The sequence below is a fragment of the Leptodactylus fuscus genome, chromosome 3, assembly GCF_031893055.1.
Source record: "Leptodactylus fuscus isolate aLepFus1 chromosome 3, aLepFus1.hap2, whole genome shotgun sequence".
Lineage (NCBI taxonomy): Eukaryota > Metazoa > Chordata > Amphibia > Anura > Leptodactylidae > Leptodactylus > Leptodactylus fuscus.
This window is the reverse complement of record NC_134267.1, coordinates 30,593,962-30,611,861: the sequence shown is the minus strand read 5'-3', so window position 1 is coordinate 30,611,861 and position 17,900 is coordinate 30,593,962.

Sequence of the window (17,900 nt, the reverse complement as noted above, 5' to 3'; positions counted from 1 at the left end):
TCCCAGTAATTATCTGTAATCAGAGTTTGCAACCTCGAACAATATTTACATTCTGAAGAATTAATTGCATTAATTCCCTATGGGCATTTATTAATTTGCTGCCACCTACTGACCAAAGTTAGTTCCTGACAGTTTACTACATCACACCCTTACATAGATTCTGTAGGTTCTTACTATTAAATATTAATAGATTGCAAAATGTTTTCCCTCAATGGCTTCTGAGGCAATGTATAATTCACAGAATTCCTTATATACTGAACATCGTAGAGTTATTAGAGCATAAAGCAGTCGGCACGTTGTTACAATTGCAAGTAATGAAGTCATCAATTGCTTTGCTTGCTGTAAACATGGTGGCTTCAGAGCTGCAATCACTACATATCATTGACTGCTAAGTTGCAAAAGTTACTTTTTTGTTACTTAGGAATCGCCTGATACTATAAAATAAGTCCCCATGCAGTACATCCTATCCTACTAATATTATAAATGAAGTTTGTGTGTTTGGATGTTTGTGAATTTGGATGTTTGTTCCTCAATCACGCAAAAACGGGTGAAACGATTAGCATGAAATTTGCCACAGACCTAGATATACACTAGGAAGGAAACATAGGCTACTTTTTAGGTCCCACACTCTCGGAGTGCTCTCCGGCTCCACTGCAGGACCTGAGATGACGTCACAGGTCTTTCACCGGGGCTCCGATTGCTTGGCTGCAGTCTGGGGGCAGGCTGCAGGGGAAGCCGAGCAGCCTGATATATTGGTGGCCTTGCATGGGCGGCACCACTGAGAAAATCTCCGCCCCGAGAAAATGGTGGCTGCTTCCGGCTCGGAGCGACGACGCCATGCTGGTCAGCAGCATGGAGCCGGCATACATTGCGGCCGCCTCACCCCACATTCTGCAGACAGCTGCACCAGAACCAGTGACTGTTGGTCGGAACAAACAGGGCTGAAGGACCTGAGCTCACGTCACCACGTCATGCGCGGGGCTCCGATTGGACCTGGCAGCTGTGTGGGTGGAGCTATAGACCCACAAGCCGGCCGCACACTGCCGCACCTGCCGGCATCGCTGGAGACCAGCGCGCGACGGGGGGTGGTGAGTCCGCCGGGGGTCGGAAGAGGTAGAGGGAACTATGCTGCACTCCCACAGATTGCCGTCTACTTCTGCTGCGCGCCATGCATGGCTGCAGCAGCTGCGCTGCACAGTCTGCCAACCCCATGCACCCCTGTAACCTCTGCGCACGGGGAGCCCAGGGTGGGGTCGGGCTGGGGTCGCAGGTGCGGGTGGGAGGGTAGTTAGAGATGGAAAAAACGGGACACAAAGTGGGGGGGGTGTAGGGGGAAAGGGGGCACGGGGTGAGGTAGGAAGGGGGCCCAGGGTTGTGGGTTGGGGAGGGAGAACGGTACGAGGGAATGTTGAAGCGGATAGGGAAAAAAGTGGGGGGCCAGGGGAGAAAGGAAGGGAAGGGGGCCAGCGGGGCACAAAGTGGGGGTCCATGGGCGCACTGGGTTTGGAAAGGCCCACTCGGCACTGCAGGTGGGGCACGCAGGGGGTGGGGGGCCGTGTACGAAGTCGCGGGTAGTGCACAGTAAAAAGGTATACTCTACATGATTATCATTATTTATATTTAGTTTTAGAGGAACATTGGTTCCATACATTTAGGGGTCACATACAAAACAAGTACAAGATTTTATATTTGCTTACTTATATAGCGCTATAATATTCCGTAGCACTTTACAGAGATGTTGTCAATTGTCCCAATTAGGGCTCACAATCTACATTCCCTATGTTTTTGGCGTAAACCCACGTAAACACAGGAAGAACATCCAAAACTCCTCCAGTTGTTGCCCTTGGCTGTATCCAAACCTAGGACTCCAGCATTGCAAGGCTACCATTGTAACCACTGAGCCACCGCATACAAATCTAACATAGTGACTGTCAGGAATTGGGGTCCACACCCTGATATATTCATTCACTGTGTACCAATTCTGTGGAGTATCGGTACACTTCACTCACCCCCATACCATTGACCTTAGATGCAATCATAAAAGGGACTCCGATTCCGCACTCCCTTGCAGCTTCTACTAGTCTACACTCTCATTCATCCACACAAAGCTGCCATCACTTGCCACTTTATAGTAAGATGAGATATCAGTATGCCCACACTCTGCACTAATAGCACATAGAAGGGGTAACACACTAGTGATATTAATTGTCTTCGGAAATTTATGAAATGTTAGAGCCAAAGGACAATTATACTATATATAAAAGGTAAAGTGCTTTAACAATAAAAAAAAGATACAATAAAAAAGACACATACATACAAACAATGTGAATAAAAGGGGAATAAAAGTACAGACCTGATTTACCGTATATACTCGAATATAAGCCGACCCGGATATAAGCCGAGGCCCCTAATTTTACCACAAAAAACTGGGAAAACATATTGACTCGAGTATAAGCCGAGGGGGGGAAATGCAGCAACTACTGGAAAATTAAAAAAATTAAAATGGTCTGAGTTTTTTGGTGCAGTAGCTGCTGGGGAAGGGGAGGGGGTGTTTTGGTTGTCTGTCTGGCCCTTCCCTGAAGGCTGTATATAGGGGATCTGCAGTGCTCCTATTAACCCCTTCCCAACGGAACAGGAGCTCTGCAGATCCCCTATATTCAGTAGACCGGGCACTTTCAGACACAGGGATACCTAATGTGTATGTGTTTCACAGTAATTTTCTACTTTTATATGTATTAAATTATGGGAGATTCTATACATTGCTATTGCGCCGTTTATAGACCCCCCCCCCTCCTCCCAAAATAATTTTTTTTTTTTTTGCATGACTCGAGTATAAGCCGAGGGGGGCTTTTTCAGCACAAAAACTGTGCTGAAAAATTCGGCTTATACTCGAGTATATACAGTAAGTCTGGGACAGAATCCACACTAAGTTCCACAGAATCTGACAACAGAGTCCCATGCCTTATGGCTTTTTATGGACCTTTCACTCTCCTAACTTCCTGTTACCCGTACCTTTGCTGTCATACATTTTCTTTGCTCAAAATATACACCTTTTGATCAGCTAGGTTGGCTGTTGCAATGTCTTTGATGGTCATTAGATGACCACTTATGGATTATTACCTGGTATTAGAAAGTGGATTTGAAATTACAATATAAATTAGAAGTACTGTCCACAGGAAACACTGTAACATGGAAGGATAAGACAATACTTATAGATTTAATACATACATTATGATAAATATTAGAACTTTATGTCCCCAGTTCAATCAATCCACCAAATATGAGCCGAAAAGGAATTTTTCCCTTTGCGCCTCATGCGGTTTTGTTTTCCTCTGGATCAGCAGGATATCGGCCCAAACACTATGGACATGAGTCTTTCTTCAGCCTTACAAACGTCTCTAGTATGTTCCATAAAAAGATGTCTATTTTGTCTTATTTATACTGTATAAGATTATACAACCAATATAAATGTAACATATAAATAACTATTTTCCAAACGATTATCATTTTGTCCTTTGGCGCTACAATCAATAACCCGTGACCTGAATTCTAGATAAAATAATCCACACAACAGATCACTACCGGGCCTGCATGTGTTGCTTCACAGAGCATTTGTTGCTGGTGAGATGTGGAAGATGGGGGCGGTAATTATTTATAATTATGACATGTTGTGAAATGTTAGACACTACTGACAAGCGAGAGCTTGAACCACAATTCTGTTGCTTCAAGCCTTTAAAGCACATTGCAGTCACCACGTGTGGTAGAACCTACGGCAAATCATATGCCCACCTCCACTCACCCCATCATGTGGCTTAAAGGGATTTTAATAGTGCCGAATATGCTACAATAATAAACTTCTCAATTTATTACCCTAAGATTTCCTTATCATTCTCTTGCTACCGCTGCTATTTTTAAATGCCTTCTTGCTAACCATCCTGTGACCATAGACAGGGTAACAGCGGTAGCGGCTGCCACAGGGCCCGGGACATTAGGGAGCCTGGCGGACGCCTGATGGGTATTTTTTTCTAGGAGAGGTGAGGGAACATAAAACACTGTTACTTACCTCTCCTGAGCTCTGGAAGACTTCAGGCCTATTTGTGATGTCCCAGACGTCACATGGGCCGGAATTGCAGCATAATGTGTCGTGATGCAGAACGGCTCAAGTGACGTCTCTTCCAACATTGAAGATAGCCGACATCAGCGGAGTGTGCGCCAGAGCCAGGAAGAGATAAGTAATATTGATTTCTATGTTTTTATCCTCCCCTGGGTTTCCAATCATTATACTCTGGGGTCTGAACAGGCATAATACTGTGTGCAGGGGCCACTATGGAGCATAATACTATGTACAGGGGCCACTATAGAGCATAATACTGTGTACAGGGACGACTATGGGGCATAATAGCATGTGCAGTAATGCAGTTTGTGCACGCGCAGTGGGGGTCGGTAGAGGATTCTATGTCAAGTGTTTGCCTTGGGGCCCCACCATTCCTAGCTATGCCACTGACTATAGGATATTCCTTCATTGGGTAATAACTGCCTAACCTCTTACATGGTAACATGAGTAGTAGTACAAACAGGGATGCACAAGAAGACTTGAACTATGACAGTATGGAAAATGAAATTCTAAGGTAAGTACAGGTCCCTTATGCAACAAACACCCTAAAATCGTCAGCATTTCCAAACAACATAAATAATGTATGCAGGTGCCATGGCTGTAATGGAAATGTATGTAAAAATACATGAAAATGAGGTTCTTGGTTAACATGTTAATCAAATAAGTATAAGCCCATCTGCCAATGACAAGGTAACCTCTTTTAGACGGGACCCTACACAATAATAGCTTATCTCTCGGTCTTGGCATCCAATGAATTAAGGACAAGAATACTTTAGCCATATTATGCTTAGTATACACCATACTTAGTCTCCTCTCTCAGAAGAGAGAGATGAAGCCTTGATGGTGGCAGATGGGCTTATACAATTTGATCAACATGTCAACCAAGAACCTCATTTTCATGAATTTCACATACAGTAGGGATTAGCGGTGATGTTCTTGGTGCTAGCAGAATCACGCTTTACCACTTTAAACAGCTGCAGAAGTTTGGGTTAAATTTGCTCCACCCGTATATCACAAGTTACGCCACTTTTTTTTCCTTAAAACCCAAAACACATGATTTAGCGATACAGTAACACAAAGTAATATGCTAACACAGTTGTGCTCAAATGTGCTATGTGTTTGACATCAAATGCATATACATTCCCCACACACATTTGTGGCATAGATGTGGTATATATGGGTGTGGTTACTTATTTTAAGAATGAGATCTGGGGACCCTACCCCTACAGCTGTAGTGAATGGAAAGGTGAGATCACTATGGTTGGCAGGGCTGCCTGTTTCCATGACATTCAAGCATGCAAGCAAGAGCAGCCCTGGCATGAGAATGCTGAGAAATTGAAAAAAGTTCAGAATTTGGAGAACTGTTCCATTTTTCACCTGCCAAATCTCCTTGTAAAATATACGTATCAGCCCCTTTCTGACCGTATTCACATGACGTGAAAAACAGCCACATGACGTCTATTTTTGGAATGGCCATTTTAAAATCCATGAAATTCTATGGTTGCATTCACATGTTGTTATGGTTCTGTGTATATATTTAAGAATAATATTTTTAAATGACAGACCCGCTAGTCTGCAAGGCACTGAAGTGAGGTACACAGGCCCAGAGGGGCGGCTGTAAGGTCTGAACAGTGTCCTACCAGTTAAACTGCACTGGCAGTCATGTGGCGCGGTACCCAATGTGAACAAGCTGCGACAACACCCTGTCAGTTAACCTCACTGGACAGGTGCACAGTACAGCAGAAACAGCAAGGCTGCCAAGGGTTAAACTTCACCCCATGTCAACAACAAAACATGCTCCTGCAATAGCTAGGAGCTACTAAGTGAGTAGACAGTTAAATGGGCTACTGATTTCCACTGGCAGGGCCAAGGAATCCTACCTAGATCCCTAGAGACTGCTCCTACCATTAACTGGAACCTGGCCCTAACCTCCTGTCTTAAGGTACTTAGTCAAAGTGTGAGCCCCGGGTGGGCGTCAGCTCACACCATATAAAGGCTAGTCCCCGCCCAACAGGGCGGTGGCCATGATGTTACCGATCATGCTCAGTATGGGAAAAACGGGACTTAGCCTCTGAGCGGCTCCAAAATGTCTGAGCATGCTCAGTAGGCCGAAAGCTGGACTTACACTCCAGAGACCTCACTACCCGAGGCCGAGGGCAAGAGTTAGATTGACCCGCAGATGCGGCTGTGCGCTGAGAGAGAACCCTGCGGGACCCAATCCTAACACACGTCTGTTTATGAACCTGACAAAGATTCAGGTTCAAGAACAGGTCGGGTTGTAGAACCACCATTTTTTCTGTTTCTGCTTGGAAACAACTGTGTGTCGCTGTTAAAAAGCTGTCGGTAACACAGTCGGTTATGTCATGTGAATAAGGCCTTAGATTAATAGGTGTTTAAAATACCAAAATGTTGACAATTTCCCATAAAATTGCTGAATGTTGGGTAATTCACCCCTGAGTTTCCATCACTGTCAAGGTGGAGGATGTTTACATCCACTTCCCAGAAGAAAAAAAAACATTATGATTTTGGTGTACCTCAAATGGGGCCGTGTGTCTCCGCTTAACCTGCCATTCACTGTTACAAGATTTTTTGTGGAATGTCATGAACCACAAACCAACATCCATCGCACAGTCACATTGCCACAGTATAGACATTATTTAAACAAACCACAAGCCTATTATGTAATGCCAGACTTCAGTACGGTCTTCTCCGACTAGCTGTAGTGCTGTACTATGAGTCACCGTATCCTGCCACCTGCTGCCAAAACGACTGCTAAACCCTTCCTTGCATTTCCTATACTGGATCATCTGGAGAACAAATGCCAATCTGCCTGCCTACACATATATACTTTATGCTTGACCCTACTGTGTTTAACCTAAATTTGTCTTTTTTGCTTTTTTTTTTTTTTTGCTTATATTCTCTGATTTTATTTTCTGTGTGTTTGGATGTTTGTTAGTCAATCACGCAAAAACCACTAAATGGATTTGAATTAAATTTGGCACATACAGATTGTAACCTCTATTAAAACATAGGCTACTTTTTATCCCGGTAAATGTGAATTTATGTTCACATACTATATTACACTGCTCTTGGCTGCAGCTTAGCTCAGAGAGATAACAGACCTGGCTTTATCAGAAGCTATGTAAACACTCACCTAATCCTCAGTGGATTCTGTACATTCATTTGCATATTATCTGATCTGCTCCAGGCAGTGCTGACACACTGAATGGGAAAATACTAGAGATGAGCAAGTAGTACTCGATCGAGTAGGTATTCGATCAAATACTACGGTATTCAAAATACTCGTACTCGATGTTCGAATGTAAAAGTTCGATGCAGAACCAGCATTGATTGGCCGAATGCTATACAGTCGGCCAATCAATGCTAGTTCTTCTCCTACCTTTAGAAGTCTTCTCCATGCAGCTTCCCCGCAGCGTCTTCCGGCTCTTCATTCACTCCGCCAAGTATCGGGCCTGGGCAGAGCCGACTGCGCATGTCCGCTTGTAGTGCCCGCTGCCTGGCAGAGTGAATTCAGAGCCGGAAGATAACGCGGGGACGCTGCAAGGAGAAGACTTCTCGGAGGATCCAGCCTGACCCTCACTTGTGGACTTGGTAAGTATAATTTGATCAAACGTTGCCTACCCCTGAAACGAGCATTTTCCCCCCATAGACTATAATAGGGTTCGATATTTGATTCGAGTAGTCGAATATTGAGGGGCTACTCAAAACGAATATCGAACCTCGAACATTTTACTGTTCGCTCATCTCTAGAAAACACCTTTAATTCAAATTGGAAGTTTTCTACTTTTAAACATGCCGAGAAAAAGAATATCTAATGTGTTGCAAAATTCTAAAGCAACGGCAGCTATGAATGTAGCCAGAAGTCACAAAGCTCTCCTCAAGCAGAGCTGATGGAGATCATCACCGCCAACAACACGCTCATTATATGGTGTCCCGGCGAGTTGCTGAGATGCCGGAATAATCACGGGCACAGTGTAAGGAATGAGTTCAGCAGCAGGTCAGCTTAACAGCTGCCGAAAGGCCAGAGCAGGCAGATCATCGACGCCAACAACACGCAGACGATGTCGCAGGCAGAGACACACACACAAACGACATACAAAATACACGAGTGCAAAACTAGGCAATTCTTATAGGGCCACTACACAAACAAAAATATACCCTTACGAAGCCGGGGCCTCCTGCTAGTGTTATATAATTTTTTTAATGACATATTGCAAATTGCTAAATTTTGGCATTGTTTTTTCTTCTTTTCTTGCCCCAATTCTTCCAGCTCAAGTTTTGACTCTTGTTCTAATTTGCCCCAATTCTTCCAGCTCAAGTTTTGACTCTTGTTCTAATTGGGGTGCTAGAGTCAATCACCTAATGATCATACATCTATCTACTACTCCATGTTCATCTCCAGGAGACAGGACGTTACATATTAGGCTTAGTGGTATGAGTTGGAATTGCAACATTTTTAGGTTTTTTTTTTTTTAAAATATAGACAATAACAGAAAATAAATAAACCACCAAAAATTATTACAAAAATATTTTTAACGTAAAAAGTGTGACTTATTTTCTGATAACACTTTGCCTTTAAGTACAAGTTACCATCTATTTTCCCTTTAAAGATTATTTGAAGGATGTTTTAATTTCAGATTTAATATCAATTCTCTATCAGAAGAGACAGCAACATCAAGTGCAAACATATTTATGTGCCCATTTTTGGCTAACTTGATTTTTTTTTATTTAATAACCTTTTTGGTTGAATATCCATTTGGAACAAAAGAGGAATATGATGTTCTGTCTTACACTTTCTCTGTTACCCAGCGTTGTATTACATCACACACATATCCGTCCCGTACATACATAACTCCTGCTATTACAGTGTTTAAGAAAACAGAAACCACATGTCATTGTTAGAATTCCAAAGTCATTGACCTAATAGTAGCGAATGTTACATTATCTTGTGTTTGCTGAAAAATCCCCCATCATTCCTTCATTGCAAATAGAAAAGCAAAGGAGTTTCAGGTCCCAAAGTTAATGTGCAATATGTTATTCATTTATCCATGTTTTAGAAGTGCAGACCACAGGTACAAAGGAAATACAGATGGTAAAAGTGGCGGAGCTCAGTCATTGGCACCATTGTCTTGTAACACTGGGGTGTCCAGGGTTTGGATTTGACCTATGGCAGCCTCTGCTTGACATTTGTACAGATGTGCCCTCCCAGTGGCGTAACTAGGAACGGCGGGGCCCCGTGGCGAACTTTCAACATGGGCCCCCCCCCCCGACCGACACCGACGTCGAAGACCTCGACTGACCCCCTCCTGCGCATTCATGCGCGTTCTATTATGCCCCATAGTGGCCCCTGCATGCAGTATTATCCCCCATAGTGGCCCCTGCACACAGTATTATCCCCCATAGTGGCCCCTGCATACAGTATTGTACCCCAATAGTGGCCCCTACACACAGTATTATCCCCCATATTGGCCCCTGCACACAGTATTATCCCCCATAGTGGCCCCTGCACACAGTATTATAGCCCATAGTGGCCCCTGCACACAGTATTGTACCCCAATAGTGGCCCCTGCACACAGTATTATCCCCCATAGTGGCCCCTGCACACAGTATTATGTCCCACTGTGGACACCCATAAACAATTATTATACTCTGGGGTCTTTTCAGACCCCAGAGTATAATAATCGGAGACCCGGGGGAATAAAAACATAAAAAGAACACTGTTTCTTACCTGTCCCCCGGCTCCTACACTGTCTTCTCTGCTGCCGTCCTTCAGCTATGACGTCGGACATCACATGACCCAGGACGCAGGCCGGGTTCATGTGACATCAGAGACGTCAGAAAGGACGTCAGGAAGGAGGCCTGGCAGGATCGTAGAGAGGTAAGTAACATGTTTTTTATGTTTCTTACCTCTCCCGGTCCGCCAATCATTATACTCGGGGGTCCGAAAAGACCCCCGAGTATAATGATAGCAGCGGTAGCGGCTGTCACCGGGCCCCTAATGTCCCGGGCCCTGTGGCAGCTGCCTCCGCTGCTATGGCGGTAGTTACGCCACTGTGCCCTCCATTGCAATTTCTCAAATTTGGTTAAAGACTCTTGATTTCTTATGAAACAGTTTTTATACCATGTCATACTATTTTAGGTACATGCTGCAGAACACAACACAACCACTGGGTGGCCGTATACAGACATATATAGGGTAGACATCATGTGACAAAGTATCACGTTTTAAAAAGCTGGTCCCTGACTCAGGACATCTCGTACAACAAATCTCAGGGCATCTCATACCACACATCTTAGGACATCTCTGCACATAAAAGCTTATAATCTAAATGGGTTGGGAGCAGAGGCATAATAGGTACTCGGGAGCAGTTCTGAATAAGGGACTGGACCCTTGTGTTGACATAGAAACATTACAAAAAGTTGCAAGAACCAGTGACTGGAGATCTATGAACCGCTATGATATAAAGTGCTGAGTAGAGATGGGCCAGCCGCTTCAATATAAGGAACGTAAATGGATGAAAGTGGTTGCCTGGGCAAAAAAATTTATTTTTTAAATCATCCTCACTAGAGATGAGCGAACACTGTTCGGATCAGCCGATCCGAACAGCACGCTCCCATAGTCACATGCGCCAGAAGACAACAACAGACCAACAAGGCTGGACCATGTAGGAGGTGCCAGGGCACCGAAGAAAGGGGAGGATGATTTAAAAAAAATACAATACACAATTTTTCAAATTATTAGAAGCTTGGGAGAAAAAAGAGAAAGGAAGATGTCTGTGAAATATTTTCTTGATCTCTGATATTCCTTGACCAGAATAATATTTCTTAAACCTTAGGTAAGTCCTGCTCTGCCTTCTTACTTCTCGTTACTGTTAATGAATCAATTATACACGGACTTTAAGAGCATGTAGAAAGTACATCCCTATTTGTGATAATAGAAACAGATTTCTCATAGTCAATGATGAATTAGGGAAAGATGGTGTCCAGAAATTGGGTCAACCCTTTCTGTTTTCCGTCAGGCTGATTTAGAGATAGCCCTGTGACAGGTATTATTGCAAAAAGGGAATGCGGCCAACAAAGCACTGAGGTTTAAAGGCGCCGCGGAAGGAAGAAGGTTTTCTGCAAAGTTCTCTAAATCGCACAGAAACTTACAGACCAATCCTTCCCAAATTTAGTATGTACTGTGTCCGATATGTAGGGATTATCAAACAAGTGTTAAGAGGCTTGTCAAAGGGGAAACAAAAGGGTTAAAGGGGTTTTCTCAAACCTAATGCATATTTCACACTGATGACTGGCACAGGCACCGGAAGCTGCAGTAGGAGTAGTAGGAGCCGTTCTGCAATTCCCAGGGGCCACCACTATGAGGTGTCAGAGGCCGCTGCACCGCTCTTATTACTTAAATAGGAGTTGACTGCAAAGGGTTCCCATCCACTGCAGCAGCTTCTGGTGCCTGGAGGCTGCCGATACAGCTGATCTGTGTAGGTCTGGCTATCAAATCCCCGCAGATGAAATGCTGATGACCTATCTTGAGGCATTGGCATTAGGGACTTTAAAAAAGCGGGTTCCAAAAATAAAAGTGATACTGATCCTCCAAAGCTTCTGTTCTAATGTTTCCTGCTGGTTTGTACTTCCTGCTCATCTTCCTCCCCACTTTACACCCCTTGGGCTTTTTGCCTTCCTCTGGATATACATCCCATAATAGGCTGGATGGGTGTGCCTTTTTATCCCTACAAACTATGTTACTATGTTACTGGCAGCTTCCCTCTCTTATCCTGACTGTCTAGTGTAACCCAGTGAATATAAGGCGAGGGGGAGGGGGGATATGTTACTGCATAATCGTTATCATTGAGAATCATTGCTGGCCTTCAATTTTTTCCTGAGGATATTTTTTCTTTAAATTTGATATCATATTTTCTACATTTCACTTTCACTGGCTCATTGCATTCACCCTCAAAGTGGGTTTCCTATCTTGGAAAGTAATCCCTTCTCCACATTATAGGGAATGCCTTTCAGGTTGATATGGGTTCAATTACACAGACCCCCACCAACCAGGAGAATGAGGGGAGGAGGGTAAGGGGGGGTTGTTCCCTATTCTGAATAGAGCCATGGTCATGCAGTAGACAGGCAGCATGCGCACTGCTCAGCTCATTTCAATGGGAGTGCCAGAGATAACCATTGTACAGTACTTGATGATCGCCACAATGTGGAACAAAAATCACTCCTACTCCAGATCAGAAGGCTCTGAGAAATTGACAAAATTCTGGACCAACGATCTGCAAAATTTCTACTATTCGTGGATAGGGGATAACTTTCGCAAATAAGATGATTCTAGAGTTGGGCAAACCTGTTGATGACCTTGACCTTGTTAGAGTGGACCATCACCTGTCCAACTGATCTTAGACTACCTCACAAACCGACCTCAGTATGTGAGAGCCCCAGGCTGTGTCTGACACTGTGATCTGTAGTACGGGGGCACCACAAGGTACAGTTCTTGCCCCTTTTCACTTCACACTGTGCACTGCTGACTTTAGACACAACTCATCTAGATGCTACTTACAAAAGTACTCAGATGACTCCGCAATGGTAGGCCTCATCACAGACGGAGATGACAGGGAATACAGAGATTTAAAGCGGGATTTTGTGGAATGGTGACAGCGGAACCAGCTCAGGATTAATGCTGGGAAGACCAAGGAGATGGTGGTGGACTTTACTAAGCGGAGACGTGCTCTGAATTTGGTGGACATCCAAGGGACATGTATTGAGATAGTCAGGACCTATAAGTATCTGGGTGTGCTCCTCAATAATAAACTGGACTGGGCTGATCACCTGGAGGCGCTGCACAGAAAGGCTCACAGCAGACTCTACCTGCACAGGAGGCTGAGGGCCTTTGGAGGGACACTTCTTAAAGAGGACCTTTCACCATATCCGGGCACAGGCAGTGTTATATACTGCCAGAAAGCTGACAGTGTGCTGAATTCAGCGCACTGTCGGCTTTCCCGATCTGTGCCCGGTGTGAAGAGCTTACGGCCCGGTACCGTAGCTCTTCTATGGTCAGAAGGGCGTTTCTGACCATTAGCCAGAGACGTCCTTCTGCCTCGCGGCGCCTATCACGCTGTGCTGTGGAGCGGGGAGGAACGCCCCCCTCCCTCTGCTCACACAGCTTGTCCATAGACGAGCATTATCAGGAGCGGGAGGGGGCGTTCCTCCCCGCTCCACAGTACAGCGCGATTGGCGCCGCGAGGCAGAAGGACGTTCCTGGCTAATGGTCAGAAACGCCCTTCTGACTGTAAAGCGCTACGGTACCGGGACCGATAGCGCTTTACACTGGGCACGGATCGGGAAAGCCGACAGTGCGCTGAATTCAGCGCACTGTCAGCTTTCTGGCAGTATATAACACTGCCTGTGCCCAGATATGGTGAAAGGTCCTCTTTAAGGTTTTTTTCAACTCTGTGGTTGCTTCTGCCATCTTTTTCCGTGTGGCCTGCTGGGGGAGCAGTATATCAAGCAGGGACAGAAATAGACTTGACAGGCTGATCAGGAGGGCCAGCTCTGTCCTGGGGAGCCCCCTGGACCCAGTACAGGTGGTGGGTGACAGAAGGATACTGTCCGTGGTGACCTCCATGCTTGAGACCTTGACGGCATTTGGCAGCACTGTCAGTGACCGACTACGTCACCCCAAGTGTGAGAAGGCACATTATTGGGCATACCGAGTGTCATGATGTCACTAAATGTGACCAATGTAACAAAATAATTTGGTTCACCCATCTCTGGATTAACCTTTGTCACTAGTGCTGTCCATGTTTTTGAAATAAGACAGAGGTCTGCAATATTATCAGAATTGATACATTATATTATATTGTACATGTATATACAGTATGTTATATATGCTGCATTATATTATATTGTACATGTATATATGTTATATATGCTGCATTATATTATATTGTACATGTATATATGTTATATATGCTGCATTATATTATATTGTACATGTATATATGTTATATATGCTGCATTATATTATATTGTACATGTATATATGTTATATATGCTACATTATATTATATTGTACATGTATATTTGGTACATAATATTGGTATATTAGCAGAAGGACAGCAATGCTTCTATTCAGATAGATAATTCTTCCTATATTATCATAATTCTATCTCTGTACTGTGCATTACTATACATTCATTATTCATATCTTATCATGTTATTGGTAAAGGGGTCACATACGTTCAATTCTTACTACCAACCCATACACATGAATGCTCAATGCAGCCAAATGTTCATGTGTTTCCAAATGGGAGAGAGGAATAAGACACTATCAGATACCCTTGGCAGTGATTTCTCTCCTGCGAGAATATAGGATTGGGCATGTTGAAATTCAACATGTCCAATCCTTCTTTCTCCATTAATATGGGGAAAGAAGGATTGGACACCCCCAATGCACATAGGACTTCTTAAGTCTCCTGTTATAAACCATGATAAGACATCTTTACTTGACAGTAATAAATGGCTTAGATCACGTACCTGGCGGTATAATATAATCCCAATAAGTATTACACATTTCATTTACTCCTAATAGGTCTGTCATGTTGCATTGAAATATGTGAAGGTCACTTTAAAATAAAAGGAAGGTTGGGAGATTTCACTTGATGCTGTTAATTAAAACAATTAAAATGATATCACAATGACTTAAAATGAGAATGATCTCAGCGTAATCACATAATCGTTCCTTTTGTGCTCCAGGTCACGCATCTCCTCCGCAGCAATATTCAGGAAGCACATTTCATTAGACTAAATAAAGCTTCAATCATGTGTAAAATTTCCAGCTTCAATAGCCAGCCATCATATCATTCATCAGTCTGGATGTATTTAATGGGTGTAATTTCTTCCTCATATTTCTATGTGTGTATTGTTTCTGTCTTTTTATAGAAATTTGCACCTTGTTTGGACCGTCGTGTTGTTAGGAGCAGGCACGGGGACTCCGCTTCTCAAGGGTGGATGCCGAAATATGTTTCCCTGAGATTATCAGATAAAGCTAATTATTTGAATGCATTATATTAAAAAGAACACATAAAGATGCTACTGGAGGACGGATCCTTAAAGGGATTTTACAGGGTTGAAAATCTCAGGATGTGTGTGTTTTTGTAGTTCAGTCCCTTTGATGTCAACGGTGCTAACCTACAATACTGGTATAATTCTAAAAGAAAGCCGCCATGTTTTTCTTATTCTGGATCACCAGTTTACTTTTTGGTTTTGTTACACAATATCATTCAGTTTTCTATTTACCTTGTTCCTATCTGGCATCAGGTCATTTTTTTCCAGCTATTGTAGGACATTAAAGGGATTCTACCATTAAAAAACGTTTTTTTTTTCTAGGTAACATGTCGGAATAGCCTTTAGAAAGGCTATTCGTCTCCTACCTTTGAAGTGATCTCCACCGCGCCGTTCGTTCGAAATACCGGTTTGTACCGGTATGCTAATTAGTTCTCTCGCATCCTCCCCTTCCTTCTTTGGCTTGACATCGGACGCCTGCGCAGTATGCTCTGTTCGGCGAACGTACTGCACATGCCCGTGGCCATAGTGCCGACCCGCAAGTTCGCCGAACAGAGCGTACTGCGAAGGCGTCTGACATCAAGCTGAAGAAGGAAGGGGAGGATGCAGAAGAAGACAGAGGCGGCGCTGGAGTCGGTTTTCGAGCAGCAATGGGGACACCCCCATCGCAGCGAGAGAACTAATTAGCATACCGGTACAAACCGGTATTTCGAACGAACGGCGCAGTGGAGATCACTTCCAAAGGTAGGAGACGAATAGCCTTTCTAAAGGCTATTCCGACGTGTTACCTAGAAAAAATAGTTTTAATGGTAGAATCCCTTTAAATGACAAGTTTACCACCCTCTATGACAATGGCGCCAACTCACATCTCCTTCACCAATAGGAGGTCAGTTGTTCACTATAAATCCAATTCTGCTATTTTGGTGGCAGGTTGACTAATATATACTCTGGAATCAATCTCCTTTGCTCAACAATATTCAATGCTGTACCATTTCTATTCTGTGTGATTTATGACTGTCCATCACTGTTATACTTCCTGGGCTAATGATGATGTCATCCAGACCTGCTACTTAAACAGAACTTTTCACCGCTTATAGCAAGTCCAGTTCTTTACATCATTAAATAGTTGCTTTTCTACTGATTCCAACACAGTTGGATTTTTTTCTCTAGCCCCCACCGTTCCCAAGCAATAAGTTGTGTTAGTTTTAGTGCTTAATAGGCTCTGTACTGTCAAGTGGGCGGTGTCAGGCAGGAGCAGACAAGGGGTGTGATTCTGAGCTCTGACACTGGCTGCCTCTGATTGGATTGCTGAATCACACCCCCTCCTTGGCACCACCTAGTGAGAGACTAAATAGCATATAAGATGCCTGAGCACTAATTGCTCAGGAATGGTGAGGGCTAGAGGAAAAATTCCAATTGTGGCAAAATCAGTGGAGCACAGACGCTATAGAATTGAAGTTGTTGAAAGGTCCTCTTTAAGAGCTCCTCCTCTATGACTCTAGGGACTGAGCATGGCGGCTAAGTGGTTATCATTGGTGCACTGGGATCCTTCTGAGTTCAAATCCAACCAAGGGCAACATCTTGCCTGGAGTTTGTATGGTTTTTTTCTGCAAATTCTCATTTCCTCCCACATGCCAAGAATATACTGTAGGTGAATTGGCTTCCTGTAAAACACCTGACCCTGTGGGGATGAGCACAGTCACTAAGACGTTCACTATCCATGTCTCCATACAAGGGAGAAGAAGGCAAAATCCCTTATATGATCCAGTTTTAATGTGTATCAACCCAGTGCATTTACCACTCTGAGAGGCCTTGTGTGATTTAGCGTTACATGTAGGCTATCCAAATGGTGGTTGGAGGATGAGCTGGGTTTCTCTTCTGGCTCATTGAATGGTTCCTGAGTGGAGACCTCTGTCTATGACATCCATATACCATTATATGGACAGGGGTTGTATTTGTGAGAGACAACCCTTTTACTACTTTACCTATTAGAAACTACAGTTGGAAATGGCAAGCAGAAATGTTGTATTGATAAAGTGATCTTTAGACAGAGATGGGAGGACATGAGACTGGGGGACAGACATGGGGGGAGAAACTGGAGGCAGAGATGGTGGGGGAGCATGAAGCTGGGGGCAGAGATGGGGGATATGAGACTGGGGGGCAGACATGGGGGGAGAAACTGGAGGCAGAGATGGTGAGGGAGCATTGAGCTGGGGGCAGAGATGGGGGGACATGAGACTGGGGGCAGAGATGGGGGGAAGAAACTGTGGGCAGAGATGGGGGGACATGACACTGGGGGACAGACATGGGGGGAGAAACTGGAGGCAGAGATGGTGGGGGAGCATGAAGCTGGGGGCAGAGATGGGGGGATATGAGACTGGGGGGCAGACATGGGGGGAGAAACTGGAGGCAGAGATGGTGAGGGAGCATTGAGCTGGGGGCAGAGATGGGGGGACATGAGACTGGGGGCAGAGATGGGGGGAAGAAACTGTGGCAGAGATTGGGGGGCGCATGAAGCTGGGGGCAGAGATGGGGGACATGACACTGGGGACAGACATGGGGGGAGAAACTGGAGGCAGAGATGGTGGGGGAGCATGAAGCTGGGGGCAGAGATGGGGACATGAGACTGGGGGAAGAGATAGGGGGAAGAAACTGGGGGCAGAGATGGGGGGTATGAAGCTGAGGGCAGAGATGGGGGGACATA